Below are 18,329 nucleotides of genomic sequence, written 5' to 3'. Positions count from 1 at the left end.
AGAGAGAGAGAGAGAGAGAGAGAGCTAGTTATCTGGAGTGTTAGTGTTCTTGTATAATTGATTTAGTTCATTAGAACAAATGAAATTAGTGACCTTGCTCAAAAATAAGAAAGGAAGAAAAAACATGATTCTACTTCTTTCAAAGTGTTCATAATTGGTGTGGGCCTTTGTTATATTTAAACTATAGTTTTTAGGTTTTAAAGTAAAGCGAATTTATATTTTATTGAGTTGTAAAAATTAATATTTATTGATATCACTACAAAATTAAGTGTCTATTCTCATTCTTTTCATTTAATTTATATGTATTATTTGCTCTATTCAAATACAAAATTATTAACAAACTTCTTGGGTAACCTTTGCAACTTCAGGCCAATTAACTAATTTAGATTTGTCAATTTAATTTGTTCTAATCAGATGTGTTTCCTGGGTGCTTAACCTAGTCCCACACATCTAATAAATAGAAATTGTAAGAATGTTACTTTTTTTAAACAGGTGTAGTAAAAATCCCCTTAGACTTTTTAACGTGGGGTGACAAACAAAATCAAAATTTTCAATTACACCTTTCAAGTTGGAATCAATTTTGTCTATTAGACATGGTACAATGTGAAATTGTAGTTTAACATGTCAAAATCATCCTACATTATGGATGATTAAAATGTCAAAAAGGTTTTTTACCCCAAATTTAAGCCCAAAATATGAACAAACATGTAATCCCCCTCATCAAGTTCTGATACTGCTGCTGCATCTGCATCAGCTCACAGACATCACAGTTCAGTATGTACACAGCATCATCGGAGGTGGTCTTTCTAAAACAGAAATTCAGGGGCAAATGTCCCATACAGAGGATGAATGAGAGGGTGAATGGGCCAACATATTTGAGGACTGCAGTGTGATACTCATTTAAACTACTCAAAGGAAAGGATTATCTGGTAGTTGGCTTCTGAGAGAATAGAACAATCCTTTAAATAATGTATTGAAGGCCTGTGGATATTGCATGGTTATCTTTTCCTTTATAGCTGATATCAATGTATAAGTGAGTATATACCATGTTTATCTTTCTGTGTCTGGGTTACCACACTCGGGATGATTTTTGTTCTAGATCCAACTATTTGCCAGGAAATTTTATTATGCCTTTTTTATTTTTTAAACCACTAAGCAATACTCCAATGTTTAAATGGACCACATTTTCTTATCCTTTCTTTGGTTGAGATATGTCTATGCTGTTTCTAGTTTCTGGCTATTATAAATAAAGCTGTTATGAACACAGTGGAACAGGTGAGCTTGGGGTAGGCTGGATCTTCCTCCAGAGGCAGTGGGGGCTGTCTCTGACTCCTTGGCCTGCCTTTGGGACACCTTTCCTTCTACTGGGTTGCCTTGTCCAGCCTTGATGTCAGAATAGGTACCTGGTCTTATTGTAGCTTGTTCTGCCATATTAAGTTGATGTCTCTGAGAGGGCTTTTCTTTTCTGAAGAGAGATAGACTGGGGATCTGGGGAAAGGGGATGTACAGGGAGAGAGTGGGTGATGATAAGGGAGGGTAAACTTCATTTAGAATGCAATATATGATAGGAAAAAAAAATAAAGGGGAAAACTTACTATATTAAAACCAAGATATTCCAAAATATAGATAGTTGGTTAAAGAAGTACCTAGAGGAAGGAGCTATGTGGACAACATGGATTTCTGTGTCAGAATAATTCTATAGGAAGAATGAATGAGTTCAAAGGCCCTGAGAAGAGAGTACAGCCCAAAGCCAAGTGTAGCCCACTCAGAGGACAACAAGGAGAGGATAAAGTAAGACAGGGAAAGAAGTGGCAGCTGATCAAGCCCTTCTGGCCATTTAATTTAATGATCAGTAAACAGTGCAATGAATTGCACATAGATATCTCCTGAGTTAGTATAACACATCTTGAAAATGATGGTTATGCCAGGAGAAAAACTGAAGATACATTTAGAGGTAAATAAAACAGGAAATGAAAATGATGCTTCAAGTCACAGATGAATTGTAGATATGGTGGAATGTGCTCAGATTCTGGGGACCAGAGGACTTGCTATAATATTCTAAGTATTCAATAATCCTTGCTGAGAGTCACTGTCAGAAAGACATGAAGAAGATATGTAAAGGATGCAAGTGTTCAGTGTAGGATATGTTAGTTTGGGAAACTGGATGGAGTATCCCATGATGATATCAAATTGGGGTTACATATGTGATCTCAGGAATAAAAAGGTTCTATGTTAAGCAGATTGGTGAGAGGGGTGCCCACTAAACACACTGAGGTTTCAATTTAACATTTTTCATGAAGACGTTAGGAGTAAGCTGCCAGTTGCAGAGGTGTTTTTTTTCCTCATTGTGATTACTATAAGCTCATCCAAATGAACTATGTCTCAGATTACATTAAAACTGATCTAGTTATTAATCCAATATTTTTGTTACACATAGATTTCTTTCTATGCACACACAAAAACCCAAATGTTTTATCTATATTTTCTAACCCACACTCAAATATTTTCTCCATTTCTTATCTGATTATGACTGTGTTGATATGTAAATGGGTTTGTTTAAATCTTTTTTATTGTTCTTCTTTTGTTCAAAGTCTAACCTCTTAAAGCAGCCCATTAAATAGCAGCAACACAAACACTTCTTTTCTTTTCTTTCCTTTTTTGATCTTGCTTTGATTTGGGAGGCCAGCTGTGCCCTTCTTATGTTTATTTGAAGATGTGAAGTCTGTAGGAAGCAGCATTGTATGAAGATAAATCATATTTTATTTATTTATTTTTTTGAGTTGAGAATGTTAAGTTACCAAGGAATGCAATTTACTTCTCAAAAAGTTAAAAACATTTCAGTTGAAAAAAAATAATAAAATAACAGGTTGCTCAATGGGAAACTTTCTGCTTAAATATGATACTGTTGTGGCTGCTATAAGATACTTTCAGAAAGCATGTGCAGGTCATAGGGGAGTTATTAGGCAAGTCGTAGAGATACAGACAGCCAGAGTCAATGAATGGCTACTCACACCTCTGCTTATACTTCAGAAAATAATAAGTGAAGATGCAGAAGACAAGGAAACATCATGAGAAGCCATATTTAAAGACTCAGATTTTCCTAAAAATGCTTACATCAGCACCCAAGTGGTCCATAAGGTTTTTCTCAGCAGAGTCAATCAATGCTTGGTAGTGACAGAAAGGCACTTAGCTATTGTAGAAGAACTACTGGAATCTAGGAGTCAGTTCTAAACCCAGGCCTTGGAAGACGGTTCAGCATTTGTGTTCCAGCATGAGGACCTGAATGTGTTCCCAACAGCCATGTAATGATCCCGGAAGGGTCATTCAAGCCTGGAGTTTCAGCACTGGCCCAACAGAGACAGGAAGAGTTCTGGAGCTTGCTATAAATTCGAAAGATCCAAGATCAGTGAGATTGTCTCAAAAAATATGCGAAGAATGATTGAAGATAATTCCTGATATCAAACTCCAGCCTGGGTGCATATATGCATATAAAATGTCCAGAAACGTGTGTGTGTGTGTGTGTGTGTGTGTGTGTGTGTGTGTATTACATGTCCAGAAATACACCAGGGAAAAGCAAATAACTATCACCTCACTCTTATGAGTATATCAAGAACAGAAAGGATTTCAGGCCCTGGCAGGCAAGCGTGTAGAGAACCAAAAAGGCCTGGTGTGCTCCTGAAAATAATAGAAATGAATGCAGCTACTATGGGAAACTATGGGTATTACTCAAACAAACAAATTAACAAACAACAACAACAACAACAAAACACTGTATTTAACTGAAACTATTCTGTTATTCATTTGTCCCAAAGGAAATGTCAGCATGGCTGCCTAACAGAAGAATCTTCACGTATATTGCTGTGCTATGCACAAAAGTCAAAAAGTTGCGATAAAGGATATGTCTGTCAAATTATAAGACAATGAGGTGTAGTATAAAAGTACAATGGTAATTTTTTTAGCCTTAATAGAATATATTCCTGTGGTTGGTAACATCATAGATGGAACTCCAGAGCCTTGTCTGGAGGACCTTAGTCACAACAGACCATTTAGGAGTTACATTTTGAAAAGCAAGCAGAATGGACTTTGGGTATTCTCATTATAATAAAAGAATATATATTTGATACATTTAACACTTAATATCTCACAATGTATACAAGATTCTAAACCTAACAGGACCCTGTCAATATCCACTTTCATAATATTTTGACTAAAATAAATTTATAATAAGTAATGATATGACTATGATTTGGACATCAAAAATAGTAGTGGTAATAATAGTAACAGTAATAATAATAATAATAACACTAATAACCATCTTAAAGTCTTCAAGGTGATTCAATTCATGACAAAAGAGTATAGTGTGACTGGATGTCACATAAGGATGTCACAGTATGTCACATTAGCATTTTAACTGTGTTAAAAGTCACACCCATTAAGAACAGCCACATGCGCCACTATGATCATAGCAGTCTTATCTATAACATCCAAAAGCTAGAAAGAACCCAAATGTCCTTCAACATAGGAATGGAAACAGAAAATGTGGTACATTTACATAATGAAGTACTTCTCAGATATTAAAAATGATGAACTCATGAAATTCGTAGGCAAATGGATGGACCTAGAAAATATCATCCTGAGTGAAGTAACCCAATCACAAAAAACTACACATGAAACAGGCGGTGGCTACACACACCTTTAATCCCAGCACTTGGGAGTCAGAGGCAGGCAGGTTTCTGAGTTGGAGGCCAGCCTGGTCCACCAAGTGAGTTTCAGGACAGTCAAGAAATTCTGTCTTGAAAATACAAATCAAACAAAAACAAAAAAACAAAACAAACAAACAAACAAACAAACAATCATGGTGTGCACTCACTGATAAGTGGATATTAGCACAAAAGCTTATAAGACCCAAGATACAACTCACAGACCACATGAAGCTCAAGAAGAAGGAAGACCACAGTTTAGATTCTTTGGTCTTTCTTAGATAGGGGAACAAAATACTCATAGAAGAAAATATGTACACAAAATGTAGAGCAGAGATTGAAGAAAGGCCATCCAGATACAGTCCCACCTGGGAATTCATCCCAGATACAGTCACCAAATTCTGACACTATTTTGGACCTAAGAAATGCTTGCTGAAAGGAGCCTGATATAGGTGTCTCCTAAGAGGCTCTTCCAGAGCCTTGCAAATACAGTTGAATGCTCACAACCAAACATTGCACTGAGTGAGGGGTTTCCAATAGAGGAGTTAGAAAAAGGACTGGAGGAGCTGAAGGGGTTTGCAACCACATAGGAAGAACAACAATATCAACCAACCAGACACCCTCAGAGCTCCCGGGAACTAAGCCACCAACCAAGAAGTACACATGGCTCCAGCTACATATGTAGCCAAGGATGGCTTTGTCAGGCATCAATGGGAGGAGAGGTCCTTGGTCCTATGAAGGCTCTATAGATACCCAAGTGTAGGGGAATCAAGGGTGGAAAGGCAGGAGTGGGTGGGTGGATGGAGGAACACCCTCATAGAAGCAGGGAGAAGGGGGATGGGAGACCGGGGGTTTCTGGGAGAGGGAAAACTGGGTAAGAGGATAACACTTGAAATGTAAATAAATTTTTAAAAATTAAAAACAAAAACAAAACAAAACAACAACAAAAAACAATGACATTGCCAAAAATTTTAGCATTGAAAAGAACTACTTGGGAAACCTTTAACCTAAGAATCTCAAAATCCCTAAAGTATTCTTTAAAAGAGGCTATGACTACATTGGGCTGTGACTCTATGTGGAAGGTGGCTGTGAAACTCTCTCTAGAGACTACTACCATGAGAAGCCTCAAGGCAGAATATGGGAAAGTAGAGGGTAGGACTCTCAACTTTTATGTGAATGTCTACTGAGTTCTGGTGGTGTCAGCTAAGGTCAAGGAAAAACAACTGCTCCAGAGACCCCGACTAGGACTAGCAAATGAGTCTTTAGCCAAAGAACCCTGACTGGGACTGGGAAATGAGTCTTTAGCCAAAGAGCTCCTGCACATCCATGCCTCTGACTGCAAAGCAGGCAGAGCAAATAAGGGTCCTAAGCCCAAACAGCCATGACATTGTAAACCAGGGAGATAAAAAAGAAAGAAGATACAATTACATCTTAAAAAGTATGATTCCAATTTACTTGAGTGGAAACACCACCATGCAGGTTTGCCAGTGTATCCAAGATTACAAGGCGCAGGTGGAATCAGTGCCTGGATTAAAACAAAAAAATAAAAACCAAAATCTCTCCCAGGAGGCATTTTAGTTAACCACATTTCTAGTAAAGAATCAGCTTCATTTTGAATCCCTTGTAAAAATCACACTTGTGTTATACTGTGATTCCACAAAAGGACCTGAAGCCAGCAATCACTGTCTCTTGTAATCACCCCGTAGATCCTCTTTCTTCACTGTTCATGGTCATGTGGATGCTTTGTCTCTCAAGCACCACATGCCTAAGCCCCTTTTGAACTTGACTATTTTGGCCTCATCTTTAGTGTTCTCTAATTAAGCAGACTGCTTTCGTCCTACTTTTATTGTTAAGCTCTAATTTTTTTTTAAATAAAAACCATCCTGTGCAGCTTGCTACATTCCCCTATTACATAAAGCTACCTTCTCACTGGCTGACTTTATCATGTATCCTCCAATTTCCTTTTCAAGTGAACAGCTTAAAACCTTTATTTCTCGTAATGACACTCTGTGGGTCTTTATGGCTAGAACTCCTGTTTAATTTTCATTCCTATTCTTTAATTCTTAGCTTAAACATTTCTGATCTATGAATAAGTATTCAAATGTATGGGAAACCAAAGTACCATGCGGTACACAAAAGTACATACTTTATAATTTCTGAAGATATTTTTCCCTGTCAGTGTTGTAGATACAGTAGAGATATTTACTACCCATAAATCTACCACTTCTCAAATATTTTGTTTTAAGATTCTTGTACTAAAATGTGAATGTGTTTTGTGCAACCTGGCAACCTAATAGAATAGACATCACAAGATTAACCAGGAAATTCAATGCTGGGTGTACTACTCCCAATGGAGGAGTAAGAGAAAGGACTGAAGGAGCTGAAGGGGTTTGCAACCCCATAGAAAAAACAACAATATCAACCAACCAGACCCTCCAGAGCTCCCAGGTCTTAAACCAAGGAGTACCAGTATAATGGAAATCTGTATAAAGGGATTTGATCAAATACATCATGAACAATTTTAGAGTGTTGTTATTACCATAACTTAGAAACAATAAACAGATGGTGATATTTGGTGTTTCATAAGTACCTGAAGTTGATTGCTAATAAGATTTGCTTTTTCACTTAATTAATTTTGAAGCTCACACTAAAGGTGCATGCACAGTCCTAGCAATAAGGAAGCAGAAGTTAGGGGAACTATGAAGCCAAGGCTAAGCAGGAATAGTTAGTGGTATCTTCTGCAAAAGCTCCTGTAAATGTAGCTTAGGTGTACAGTATTCATCTAGTTTTATGAAGGCACTTGGTTCAGTTTCTGGTTCTACAAGAACAAGCCAAAACAGAACATGTAGGCATTTCAGAAATATATCAATTAGTTCCTGATATTAGGGCAAAACATTATATAACCTATAATCTGGGTGTAAACTGTTAATCATTGAAATACAGTGCCTAGCCCATGTCTCAAATGTAGTTTCTCTTCTTTAAAGATCCCAGGAAATTAGCTTAAGCCCACATTCTATATAGCATCATCTTATGTGAGACCTGATACTCATCTTAGATGTCATTTAGACTATAATAACTAACTATAGACTGAGAATGGCTTGCACAAGAACCATTTCATTCTCACAGGTTCAGAAACGTAGAATGAAAAACAAGAAGACTTCAGCTCATTGGATGTTATGGAAAGGTCCATTTCCTGGTTTACAGTTGATAGATCTCATTGTGACTGTACATGGAGAAGCCTAAAGGACATTAGAAACCCTCCTCTACAAGGACAGGAACCCATTTTTAAGGAGTCTATCCTGATTTGATCAATATATGATTTGAGGGGTTGGTATTTATTTATTTATTTATTTATTTAAAACTCCAGACTTTATTCCCTTCCCAGACCCCCCCTCCCAACTGTTCCACATCCCATATTTCCTCCCCATGCCCTGTCTCCATGAGGATGTCCCTGCCCCTCACACCCACCCCACCAGACCTCTATACTCCCTTGGGGCCTCCAGTCTGTCCAGGGTTAGGTGAATCTTCTCTTACTAAACACAGACCCAGGAGGTCTCTGCTCTATATGTGTTAGGGGCCTCATATCAGCTGGTATATGCTGTCTAGTTGGTGTTCCAGTATCTGACAGATCTCAGGGGTCCAGAAATATTAAAACTGCTAGTCCTCCTATGTGGGGCATTAGGCTCTTCACAGAAAGGCTGGTCTCTAGTCAAGCTGAGGTCTAAACCGTGAAGTCATAATTCACCTTAATGACACTGTACGCATTCCCTCATGCTCCTGGAACTCTGGCTCATGCCTAAGTTACTGCCCCCACAACCCCCACAAGAGAAACATGGTCAGTAGTCACGTAGACAATGGCCCAAGCTTCAGACCTTCAGGCTAAACTCTTCCCCAGTTACCTAGCAACAGTAAAGACCATAAAAAGGGCTGTTCAGTCCCACCTCTCTCTTACCTCTCACTCCTTTGTTCTCTTACCTCTCACTTCTCTCACTCCTCTCTCCTCTTTCCTTTCTCTTTGTCTTCTCCTCTCCTCTCTCCCTCTTACTCTCTTTCTCTCTAGCCTTCCTCTCTCTCTCTTTCTACCTTCCCTCTTTCTACCTTCTCTCTACCTTCTCTCTTTCTCCCTGCCTTTCTACAATAAAGCTCTAAAACCATAGAAAATCTCTGCTCATCAAGGACCACTGCACTTGGAGGATGGGACAGGCTTTCTCCTAATGAGCCATTTCTAATCTCCCATTAGAAGGCCTTCCTGTGCTCCAGTCAAGATACGCTGCACTCTCACCAGTGTTAGGAACCTCTTCCCTCATCCCTCTCTCCTATAACCCTGGGGCTTTAGAAAGGCAGCTCTGGGAATTCCAGATAGGGCTGCCCCTTAGCCACCCCCTGAAGAATGGGATAAAGGAATGCCCACTCAAGGATGAGTGGAAGGTATATGGCAGCCCTCCCACACATGACTGACCAGAGAATAGGTGGAACTCTGGTGAGGTGTGGGTTTCCCCCTTCCCCAGGGCACCCTGTTTTAGGTCCCAACAACTGGTAGCAGAGGATAATGTTGCCATCCATGTGAGACAGAACCAGCGGAAGAACACAACACTTGTCTCAGGAGCCCTCAGTCAGATGAGGTTTTTTGGAGGAAGGCAGCTTTCGTCTGTAGGTCCCAGGAGATGGCACTGTCTCAGGTGGATCTGTGGCAGCAGGCCCTGTGTGGAGATAGATCTGTAGAATAATTATAACAATGGAGCAGAACACCAGCAGAGGATAACTGCATAGTGTGGATAGCAAAAGTTATCCTCCTCAGCTTCTTCTAGCTTTCCCTCATTCAACAATGGGGGTGAGCAGCTTCTGTCTTTTGGTTGGGTGAAAATATCTGCATCTGGATCTTTCTGCTACTTGCTGGGTCTTTCAGAGGGCTATTATGATAGATCCCTTTTTGTGAGCCCTCCATAGCCTCAGTAGTAGTGTCAGGCCTTGGGGCCTCCCGTTGAGCTGGATCCCACATTGGGCCTATCATGTGATGTTCTTTTCCTCAGGCTCCTCTCCATTTCCATCCCTGCAGCTCTTTCAGACAGGAACAATTATGGGTCAGAGTTTTGGCTGTGGGATGGCAACCCCATCCTTCACTTGATGCCCTCCCTGTCTTTCTGCTGGAGTTGGACCCTGCAAGTTCCTTCTCCACAATGTAGGGCATTTCATCTAAGGTCCCTCTCTTTGAGTCCTGAGAGTCTCTCACCTCCCAGGTCTCTGGTATATTTTGGAGGGTCCCCCCAACCTCCTACCTACCGAGTTTGCATGTTTCTCTTCTTCTGCTGATCCTCAGGTATTTCAGTCCTTTCCCCCTATCCAATACTCAATCATGCTCCCCTCTCTCCCCCACCCATCCCACTTCCCTCCCAGGTCCCTCTCTCCCCCTTGTGGTTGTTTTCTTCTCCTTCCCAAGTGGGAGTGAGGCAGCCTCACTTGGGCCCTTCAGCTTGTTAAAACCACACAGGAACCCAACCAAAAAGGAAAACTTCAGACCAATCTCACTTATGATTATCAATGCAAAGATACTCAATAAAATTCTTGCAAAGCAAATCTAAGATCACATCAAAACCATTATTCATCACAATCAAGTAGGCTTCATCCCAGGGATTCAAGGTTGGTTCAATATACAAAAATCCATTAATGTAATACAATATATAAACAAAATCAAAGAAAAAAATCACATGATCATTAGAAAAAGCATTTGTCAAAGTACAACACCCCTTCATGTTAAAAGTATTGGAGAGATCAGGAATTCAAGACCCATTCCTAAACACAGTAAAAGCAATATACAGCAAACCAACAGCCAATATCAAATTAAATGGAGAGATAGTTGAAGCAATCCCACTAAAATCGGGGACAAGTCAGGGATGCTCACTCTTCCCATATCTATTCAATATAGTACCCGAAGTACTAGCTAGAACAATATGACAACAAAAAGAGATCAAGGGGATAAAAATTGGCAAAGAAGAAATAAAGATATCACTATTTGACATAATAGGATCGTATACATAAGTGACCCCAAAACTCTACCAGATAATTTTCCAGTTGATAAACAACAACAGCAAAATGAATGGATATAAAATTCACTAGATATATGATGTTAAAGGAAATAGAAACTTTCCATCTATATGCTATTTTGACTTTGTTTGGTTTGTTTGATTGCATGCTTACTTGTTTTTGTCACCTTTACAGAAACTGGTATCATATGGGAAGAGGGAAGTAAAAATTAAGAATTTACCATCAGATTGGCCTATAGTGAAGTCTGTGTGATATTGTATTGATTAATGATTAATGTTGGAAGGTTCAGCCCAGTGTACACAGTGACACCCCTGAGAATATTGTCATAGATTTTATGTATATACCAGGATGAGTAAGCCATTTGAAACAGTATTCCTCTATGGGCTCTGCTTCAGAGCCTGCCTCTAGGTTTCACAAGTTACTGTCTTGGCTTCCTTCAGTGACCAACTGTGAGTAAGTCAAATCAGCCTTGTCTTCCACACGTAGCTTTTGGTTGTGGACCTTAATTACAGCAATGGAAAACCAACTAGGATAGTCTATAGCAATATTCTCACCCAAACTGTACAGACTGAGAATGCCAGCACTTGCCAATGCATCGTCATTCCATATGCCTGTCTTCATTCAAGCATCCCCCCTCCTCTTTTTTTTTAAACCAGCAATTGTAAGATAAAAGAGTTTAAGGGCTAACTCAGATGCTCACTTGTAATATCAGCACTTGAGATGTTTCAGCAGGATGACTGACATGAATCTGAAGCCAGCTAGTCTACATAGTATGACTCATGTGACATGAGTGCTGGGAACCAAACCCAGTATCTCTGCAAGAACAGCCAGTGTTCTTAGTCACTGAGGCACCTCTACACTTATCATCGTGCATGCAAACGGCATTTATAAGCTTTGGTACCCTAAATTTTATGTCAAATTTCTGCTGTATTTTGCAGGAAGGTATTCTAATCATTTAGGCAAGTTTCATCTAAAACATTTACCTCACGCCCCTCCTCCCTCTTTCAGGATGAGAGTATCAAGATATGTAGCAACTAGAACATTTTCAAGATACACAGGGACAAAAATGAACAGTCTGTCAACTACCAACTTTACAATGACCTGCCCCACTTCCCTGAAAATAGATGTGCTCAGGGAAGTGACCTAAACCTAAAGGAAAACTCAGTCATTCTCCTAACCAAACATACATTGTCATTCTCCTAACCAAACCTTCATTGTTATTCTAAACTCTGTTTTCTCCTAAACTAACTTTGAGTTCCAGAAACAGGAAGTTTGGAATGCTTCCTCCTAAGTTAATGTGCTAGCACACAGTTTGTGTAGGGTAATACTCACACTTCCCACTCATTTGATCGCATCATGTATAATTCTGCAGCCATTATCATTACTGTAAAGACAAATCTTACATGATCTGACCCTGAAATATTCTAAATATAGATAAAGCAATACATTTATTTTCTACATTTTCCTGAATTTGTCTTTTACTTTTTGATTGGGAGTCTTGGTATCAGGCATTTCATAAGACTTAAGCAACAATACGTGTGCGTGTTTGTGTGTGTGTGTGTGTGTGTGTGTGTGTGTGTGTGTGAGCGAGCGCTCACATGTACTATCAGATAATTCAATCTTCTGTAACTTCAGTTCCAATGAATCTGTCAATCTCATCTGCCCTCTATTGTAAAGAGATATACATGGTGGAAAAAATCATGCACATAAAATTAAAATAACAGCCATTTAGTTGTGGTACATGCCATTAATCCTAGCTCTTGCAAGGCAGAGTCAAGTGGATCTTTAAGTTAAAGGCCATCCTTGTCTACAGAGTGAGTTTCAGGACAGCCAATGTTACACAGAAGAAACCTGTCTCTAGAAAACTACAGACACACACACACACATACAGAGAATAATTAATCAATCTACAAAAAAAGAAAAAAAAGTAAAAGAAAAAAGAAAGTAGTACAAAGATTTTTCTTGCTTTTAGGAATTCACCAGAAATTCTAAATTCACCAGGAATTTAGAATTCACCAGAATATAGATATAGATATAGATATAGATATAGATATAGATATAGATATAGATATAGATATAGATATAGATATATAGATATATAGATATAGATATAGATATAGATATAGATATAGATATAGATATAGATATAGATATAGATATAGATGGATATAGACATAGATAGATAGATAGATAGATAGATAGATAGATATAGATAGATGCATTTATGTAGCATAAACGGTAGCACATATAGCTTTCATTAATTTTTAAAATAATATTTTATATATATATATATATATATATATATATATATAGTTCACTTTTTTACTTTTATCAACTTCTCCCAGACACTACCAATTAATTATCCAGCAGACTTCATGCTCTTTCTCTTTCAAAAGCAGAAACAACAAGCACCAAACCAAAATTCCCAAACAGCATCCAAATAAGATGAAATACTCCTAAGTACAAGACCTGCCCTGAAGTGTGGCTGATATATGTAGTATCATTCCATTGAAGGAAAATAATTTTCCATCTTCCAGTAGGTGTCAATTGAAAATATCTTGTTGTTTAGGGATGGTACTTTTTTTTTCCAGTAGCCTTTTCTATGCTGGGATTTTTGGCTGGCTTGAAACTGTGAAGGTATTTAGCTTGTTGTCATGGTCTCTATTGAGTTCATATGGATATCAGCCTTGCTGGGTCAGAAAGGGACTGTTTCCTTGGAGTAATTCATTATCTCTGGTTCTTCCAACCTTTCTTCCTCTTCTTCCACCTAGATTCCCAAACCTAGAGAGAAGTGGTTTCGCAAAGATATCTCCCGAAGACTGAGTGTTCCAAGATCTCTTGCATTCTGTCCATTGTTTACTTAAAAAAAGAGGCTTCTCTGATGAGGGTTGAATACTGCTCTGATCTATGGCTATAGCAGTATATTCAAAAGAGTGTTTATTCCTATATTCAAAATCACAGTAGTAGGCTTTCAGCTAGGGCCCATGTCCTATATACTTTCAAGTTGTCTGCCTCATTAACAGTGTCAAATGTGTGTTCCATTTAATGGATTTTGCCTTAAATAATATTTTTTTCAGAAGCTTTTTGGTTAACCCTATAAAATTTGTACCACTATTGCAACAGTATATCTTGCCAAGCAGGTCACTATTGTAACTCCCAAGGTTCGCCGCTGGTTACTTTTCTCCTCTTGTAACATATGAAGCACCTTCCAACTCTACAAACACAAGTCACTACTGAAGATTCTACTTGACACCAGCTTGATTTTTTCAGTGACATACGTATATGTTTTATTATGTAATATGAGCTTACCATCAAATTTTGAGGATTCCCTGTAATGTTTGGAAATTGAAGTTCTCTTTAGGATCCCTTATTTCAATGCCTGTCCTTATTGTCTTCCTTCTCAGATTAAAAGTTACCATTTTACTAAGTTTACACAGCTTTAAAGAATATATTACATTATTTAACTTTGACAGCTATATTTCTCATTACTGCAGGAAAGTAAATGACCATTTATCACTTAAGCTGTAGGTCATACCCTAATGTCAATGATGAATTAAAAGTTATTAACATTGGGGCTCCTTAGATTTTGTACTCCTTAAATAGAGAAGGAATATAACATTTTTATCCATTTTCTAATATTTTTATTTTTTTAATATAATGATATATTTAAATGCTCTTCTGCTTTCCAATTTTTTAAAAATATTGAACTTCCTTTGTTCAGAAAAGGACAGTTTAAATACATTATTAAATTACATTAATATCATTTTAAGTGCATCAATCTTTGCATATTCATCTCTTTTGCATTTCAGTGCTATAAGTGTAGAGACCTTTTCCTCCTGTCATTGTTGTTTTTATTGTGTCTAAAACAGTTTCAACTGCTGAGCAGTGTTGGTGCATGCCTTTAATCCCAGCACGTGGGAGGCATAGGCAGGCAAATTTCTGAGTTTGAGGCCACCCTGGTCTACAGAATGAGTTCCAGGATAGCCAGGGCTTTTTGCTAAGGACCTGATGTAGTGAGAGAAGGAACAAACTTGCTTATTTAAAACAAGAAATATGTTTGGCAGAGACAGAGATGACCTGGAACCAGTGCTTTGGGAAAGGTGCAAGTTTAGGGCCTGAGAACCCAAGTTTTCCCACTGCATAGGGCTACAGTTATCAGTTCATTGACAGCTGTGAGCCATGTCTGTAGAGTTTTTTGAGATACCCTATGTTCTCGTGCAACACTGTTGATTAGCTTCATGTTGACTCTGTCCCATTGTATGATGATTTCTGCTGACTTTGTCTCATTTTTTCCCTGTAAAAAGTATATAAGATGCTGTACTTCTTAAACAGACTTGTTTGACATAAGATATAGGTTTTGTGTGATCTCCCAATCCCAAACCCTTTTATCTTATCTTCTATTGTCTTTATCTTCTGATTTCCTGGGTCTCTCTCTTTCTCAGAACCATCTTACTTAAAAATTATTTTTTGTTGTTATTCTTCATATTTTGGTCACTGACTTGAGTATTTGACATCTGTATACAATAAGCAACTTGATCTTACCACTACCCAATAGAAGATAATATCTAGAAATAATAAAAAAAAAAGACAAAAAAAAATCCTGCCACCTAGCTATATGTCCTCCAAATCTTATTGGCAAAGTAGGAATAGGTTCAGAATACCAAATTTACCTTCCTGACTTGTTAGGGATTTTCATGTTGCTTTTTAAAAGTTTGGCAAACAAAATTATCAGAAGATAGCATCTATCAGTCTTCTGTCAAAGACACTGAAACAAGAAATAGAAAATCATTCTGCCAGAACCATAAAGTCAGGGACAACATTGGAACTGATACTAAATGAAGACCCATACTGGAAAGCTAGCCTTATTGCTCAATGTAGCAAGCTATTGGCATCAATGTCTTCCCATAGAAAGTCATTGGAAACACCATATCTGGGAGTGACTACATGAAGTTTAGGAAGGCTGATAGACTTTCTTTCAAGAACCAATTGAGGGGACATTCAGAGTTAGCTTAGCAGCTAAGAGCATATTGTACTCCATGGATACTTGCACACATGGGCACACACATACACACACACACACACACACACACACACAAACACACACATACACACACACACACACACAAATACACATGCATTAAATTATTTCTAGAAAAAGCAATTGTGATACCTGGTAGGTGTCCATATGGAATAGGCCAGAAACCTGAAATCCTACATGTCAAGAACAGAACTTTGATTCCTGTTCCCTAAATTGGTTCACTAGAGCAAGTATGCCAGTTCGTTAGAATATTGCAAATCAAAGCTTTAGAGACCCAAAGAAGAGACTCGGCATACTAGATTGTGATGTCTGTAGAATTCTGGCACACAGACAAAACACAATTCATTTCAGGAATCATAATTTCTTCTCCATCTAAAGCGATATAAAAGGCTGATGGAAGATGCTCTTGGCAGTGTGTTAATGGATGCTAATTAAAGTCCTGCTTTGGACCAAAGGAAACAGCTGAAGAAAGCAGAACACAATAGAGCCTCGCAGATGGCTCCTGGAACAAGCAAGGTGGGCTCGGTGATTAAGACACAACACTGTGGAACTTCAGCAGCTGAGGCAGTTCTGTTTGCCTCATGTAGACACAGTATGAAGGTAATTATTCATATGTAAATGGTGTGAATTTTTTCTCCATTTTTAAAAGAAAACTGTCCTTATTCACTATGAATGCAAGCTGTAACAAGCAAATTCAACTAAACATCATCCTGTCGATTTTGTGGTTCCTTGCTTCTTTCTCTTCCTTTTTTTTTTTTTTCTGTTTGTAATGGAACTCCCTTTTTTAGACATGGCTTTGCAAATAAAAAGCATATAACATCTGGAACTTCTTAAAAATCAATTTCTTTTTCTCCTTTATTTTTCTGTTCTATAACTAAAAATGGACTTTCCAATTTGCATCCTGCCTTCTTCCCCTCCCTTCCCTTTGTAAAATAAATAAATAAATGCCACCTGGTCTAACAGCTCAGTTGCCCATTATCAGCCTGAGGCAATCCAAAGCTGCCAGTTAGTCAACGCAGAAAATATGGTTTCAAGAAGAAATGTGAACAGAGCCTTTGCAGTAGTGTAGTTTGGCATCCTGCCAAATCACAGACCCATGCAAATATGGTCCCACGTCCTAGAGACTTGGAAGAAATCCTTGCAATCTGGGCTTTGGTATATTAGCACCTTGACTTTTTTCTAACAAAGATGTCTCCAAAATTCAACAGTTTCATAGTTAATAAAACACATCAATGGCTCAGAAAAGCAGATCAGCACTCTGATGGAACTGTGGGGTCCTTGAGAAGATTGGTTTTCCATGTGTTCATATTCCTGGGATCACATGGTTCTGGGGCATCACCAGCTACTTATTGTGGTACCCCATAGGAACTACAAACACTCAAGTCAACACTTATTAGTCACTGATAATCAGTGTCACCAGACAGATGACTCATAAAGCATAAAAGTTGATATCTTAAATTATAGTCATGGGAAGTTCAGAATCAAATGAGCTCAGAAAATTCCACTCTTTCAAGAAATTTTCCAGCATCTACTTTTTGTCACTTTTCTCAATGTCAGACACTTAAGTAGTTATGACTCTGCATAAAAACTGATGACACTTGCATGGTATGGGAATTCAAATTCAGGATCCTACTCTTACACACATCACACATTGAGCCACATCTCCCACCCTCTTCTTGATCCTAAATATTTGCTACATTCCTTCTGTCTTCTGTAACATAGTACTAGTCATTGAGGTTATAAAAGGATAGACAACATTTTTAATAACACTATTGTAGAACATGTTAAGATAATGAATTGTTAAGAATGATAGTCATCTTCAGTGACTTCTGTAGCAGAAGCAAACTGTTTGAATACAGGAAGAAATCAAGACAGAAAAGGTACATGTAGATCTGGAAGCAGTGCATCACAAAAGGAATGCTTTCGAAATGGAAGGTATTTGCGATAGATTTTAATCAAAAGGTAAAAATATGGCTAGTTATAGGAGGTGAGGGATAGGGTGCAATGATTTTAAATTTGTCATTTTGTTATATTTTTAAAATGTGTATGGTGTTTTGCATTTTATTTTAAATATAGATGTATGTGAGGCAAGTATATATTTGGTGCCCATGGAGGCCAGAAGAGGGCATCAGATACCCTAGAACTGTAATTATGGTTGGGAACTGCCCTGTACATGCTCAGAATTGAACCGGGTTCCTCCGAAAGAGCAGACAGTACTCTCAACTGCTCAGCCATTTCTCCAGCTTGGAGCAAGCATTTTTAAATAAGAGGGCAAATGATTGAAAGTGAGATTTGTATCCAGGCACTGCTTTCAGTGAATCTTAAATCACCTCATCTGCCAAGAACCATACTCACGGTATGGGGAGTGGTAGAGGATGTTTCTTGATTCTTGCTTGATACCCACTAAATCTTTCAAATTATGATGGCTCCTAATATTAAGGCAGGGAGCTGAAATTTTTCTTCATAAAACTATAGGGAATCATTGAAGAATTTTCAAACAGAGCTGACACAGTATTGGATATTTGTTTTAAATTATTCATTTGACAAAT

At 38.1% G+C, this 18,329-nt stretch overlaps 1 long non-coding RNA gene across 1 annotated transcript in view; it reads right to left on the bottom strand.

Annotated features, from left to right (window-relative positions):
• The window catches only part of Gm19782 (predicted gene, 19782), a 153,972-nt gene extending 137,916 nt beyond the window's left edge, over positions 1-16,056 (bottom strand). Inside the window, exon 1 of the long non-coding RNA NR_045071.1 lies at positions 15,913-16,056. This is a non-coding gene — a long non-coding RNA (predicted gene, 19782). The remainder of the gene's footprint in view (positions 1-15,912) is intronic.
• Positions 16,057-18,329: the final 2,273 nt, after the last annotated feature.

Source organism: Mus musculus, chromosome 15 (assembly GCF_000001635.26).
Source record: "Mus musculus strain C57BL/6J chromosome 15, GRCm38.p6 C57BL/6J".
Taxonomy (NCBI): Eukaryota; Metazoa; Chordata; class Mammalia; order Rodentia; family Muridae; genus Mus; species Mus musculus.
The sequence above is the reverse complement of the archived record's forward strand: the minus strand, read 5'-3'. Positions and strand labels throughout refer to the sequence as shown.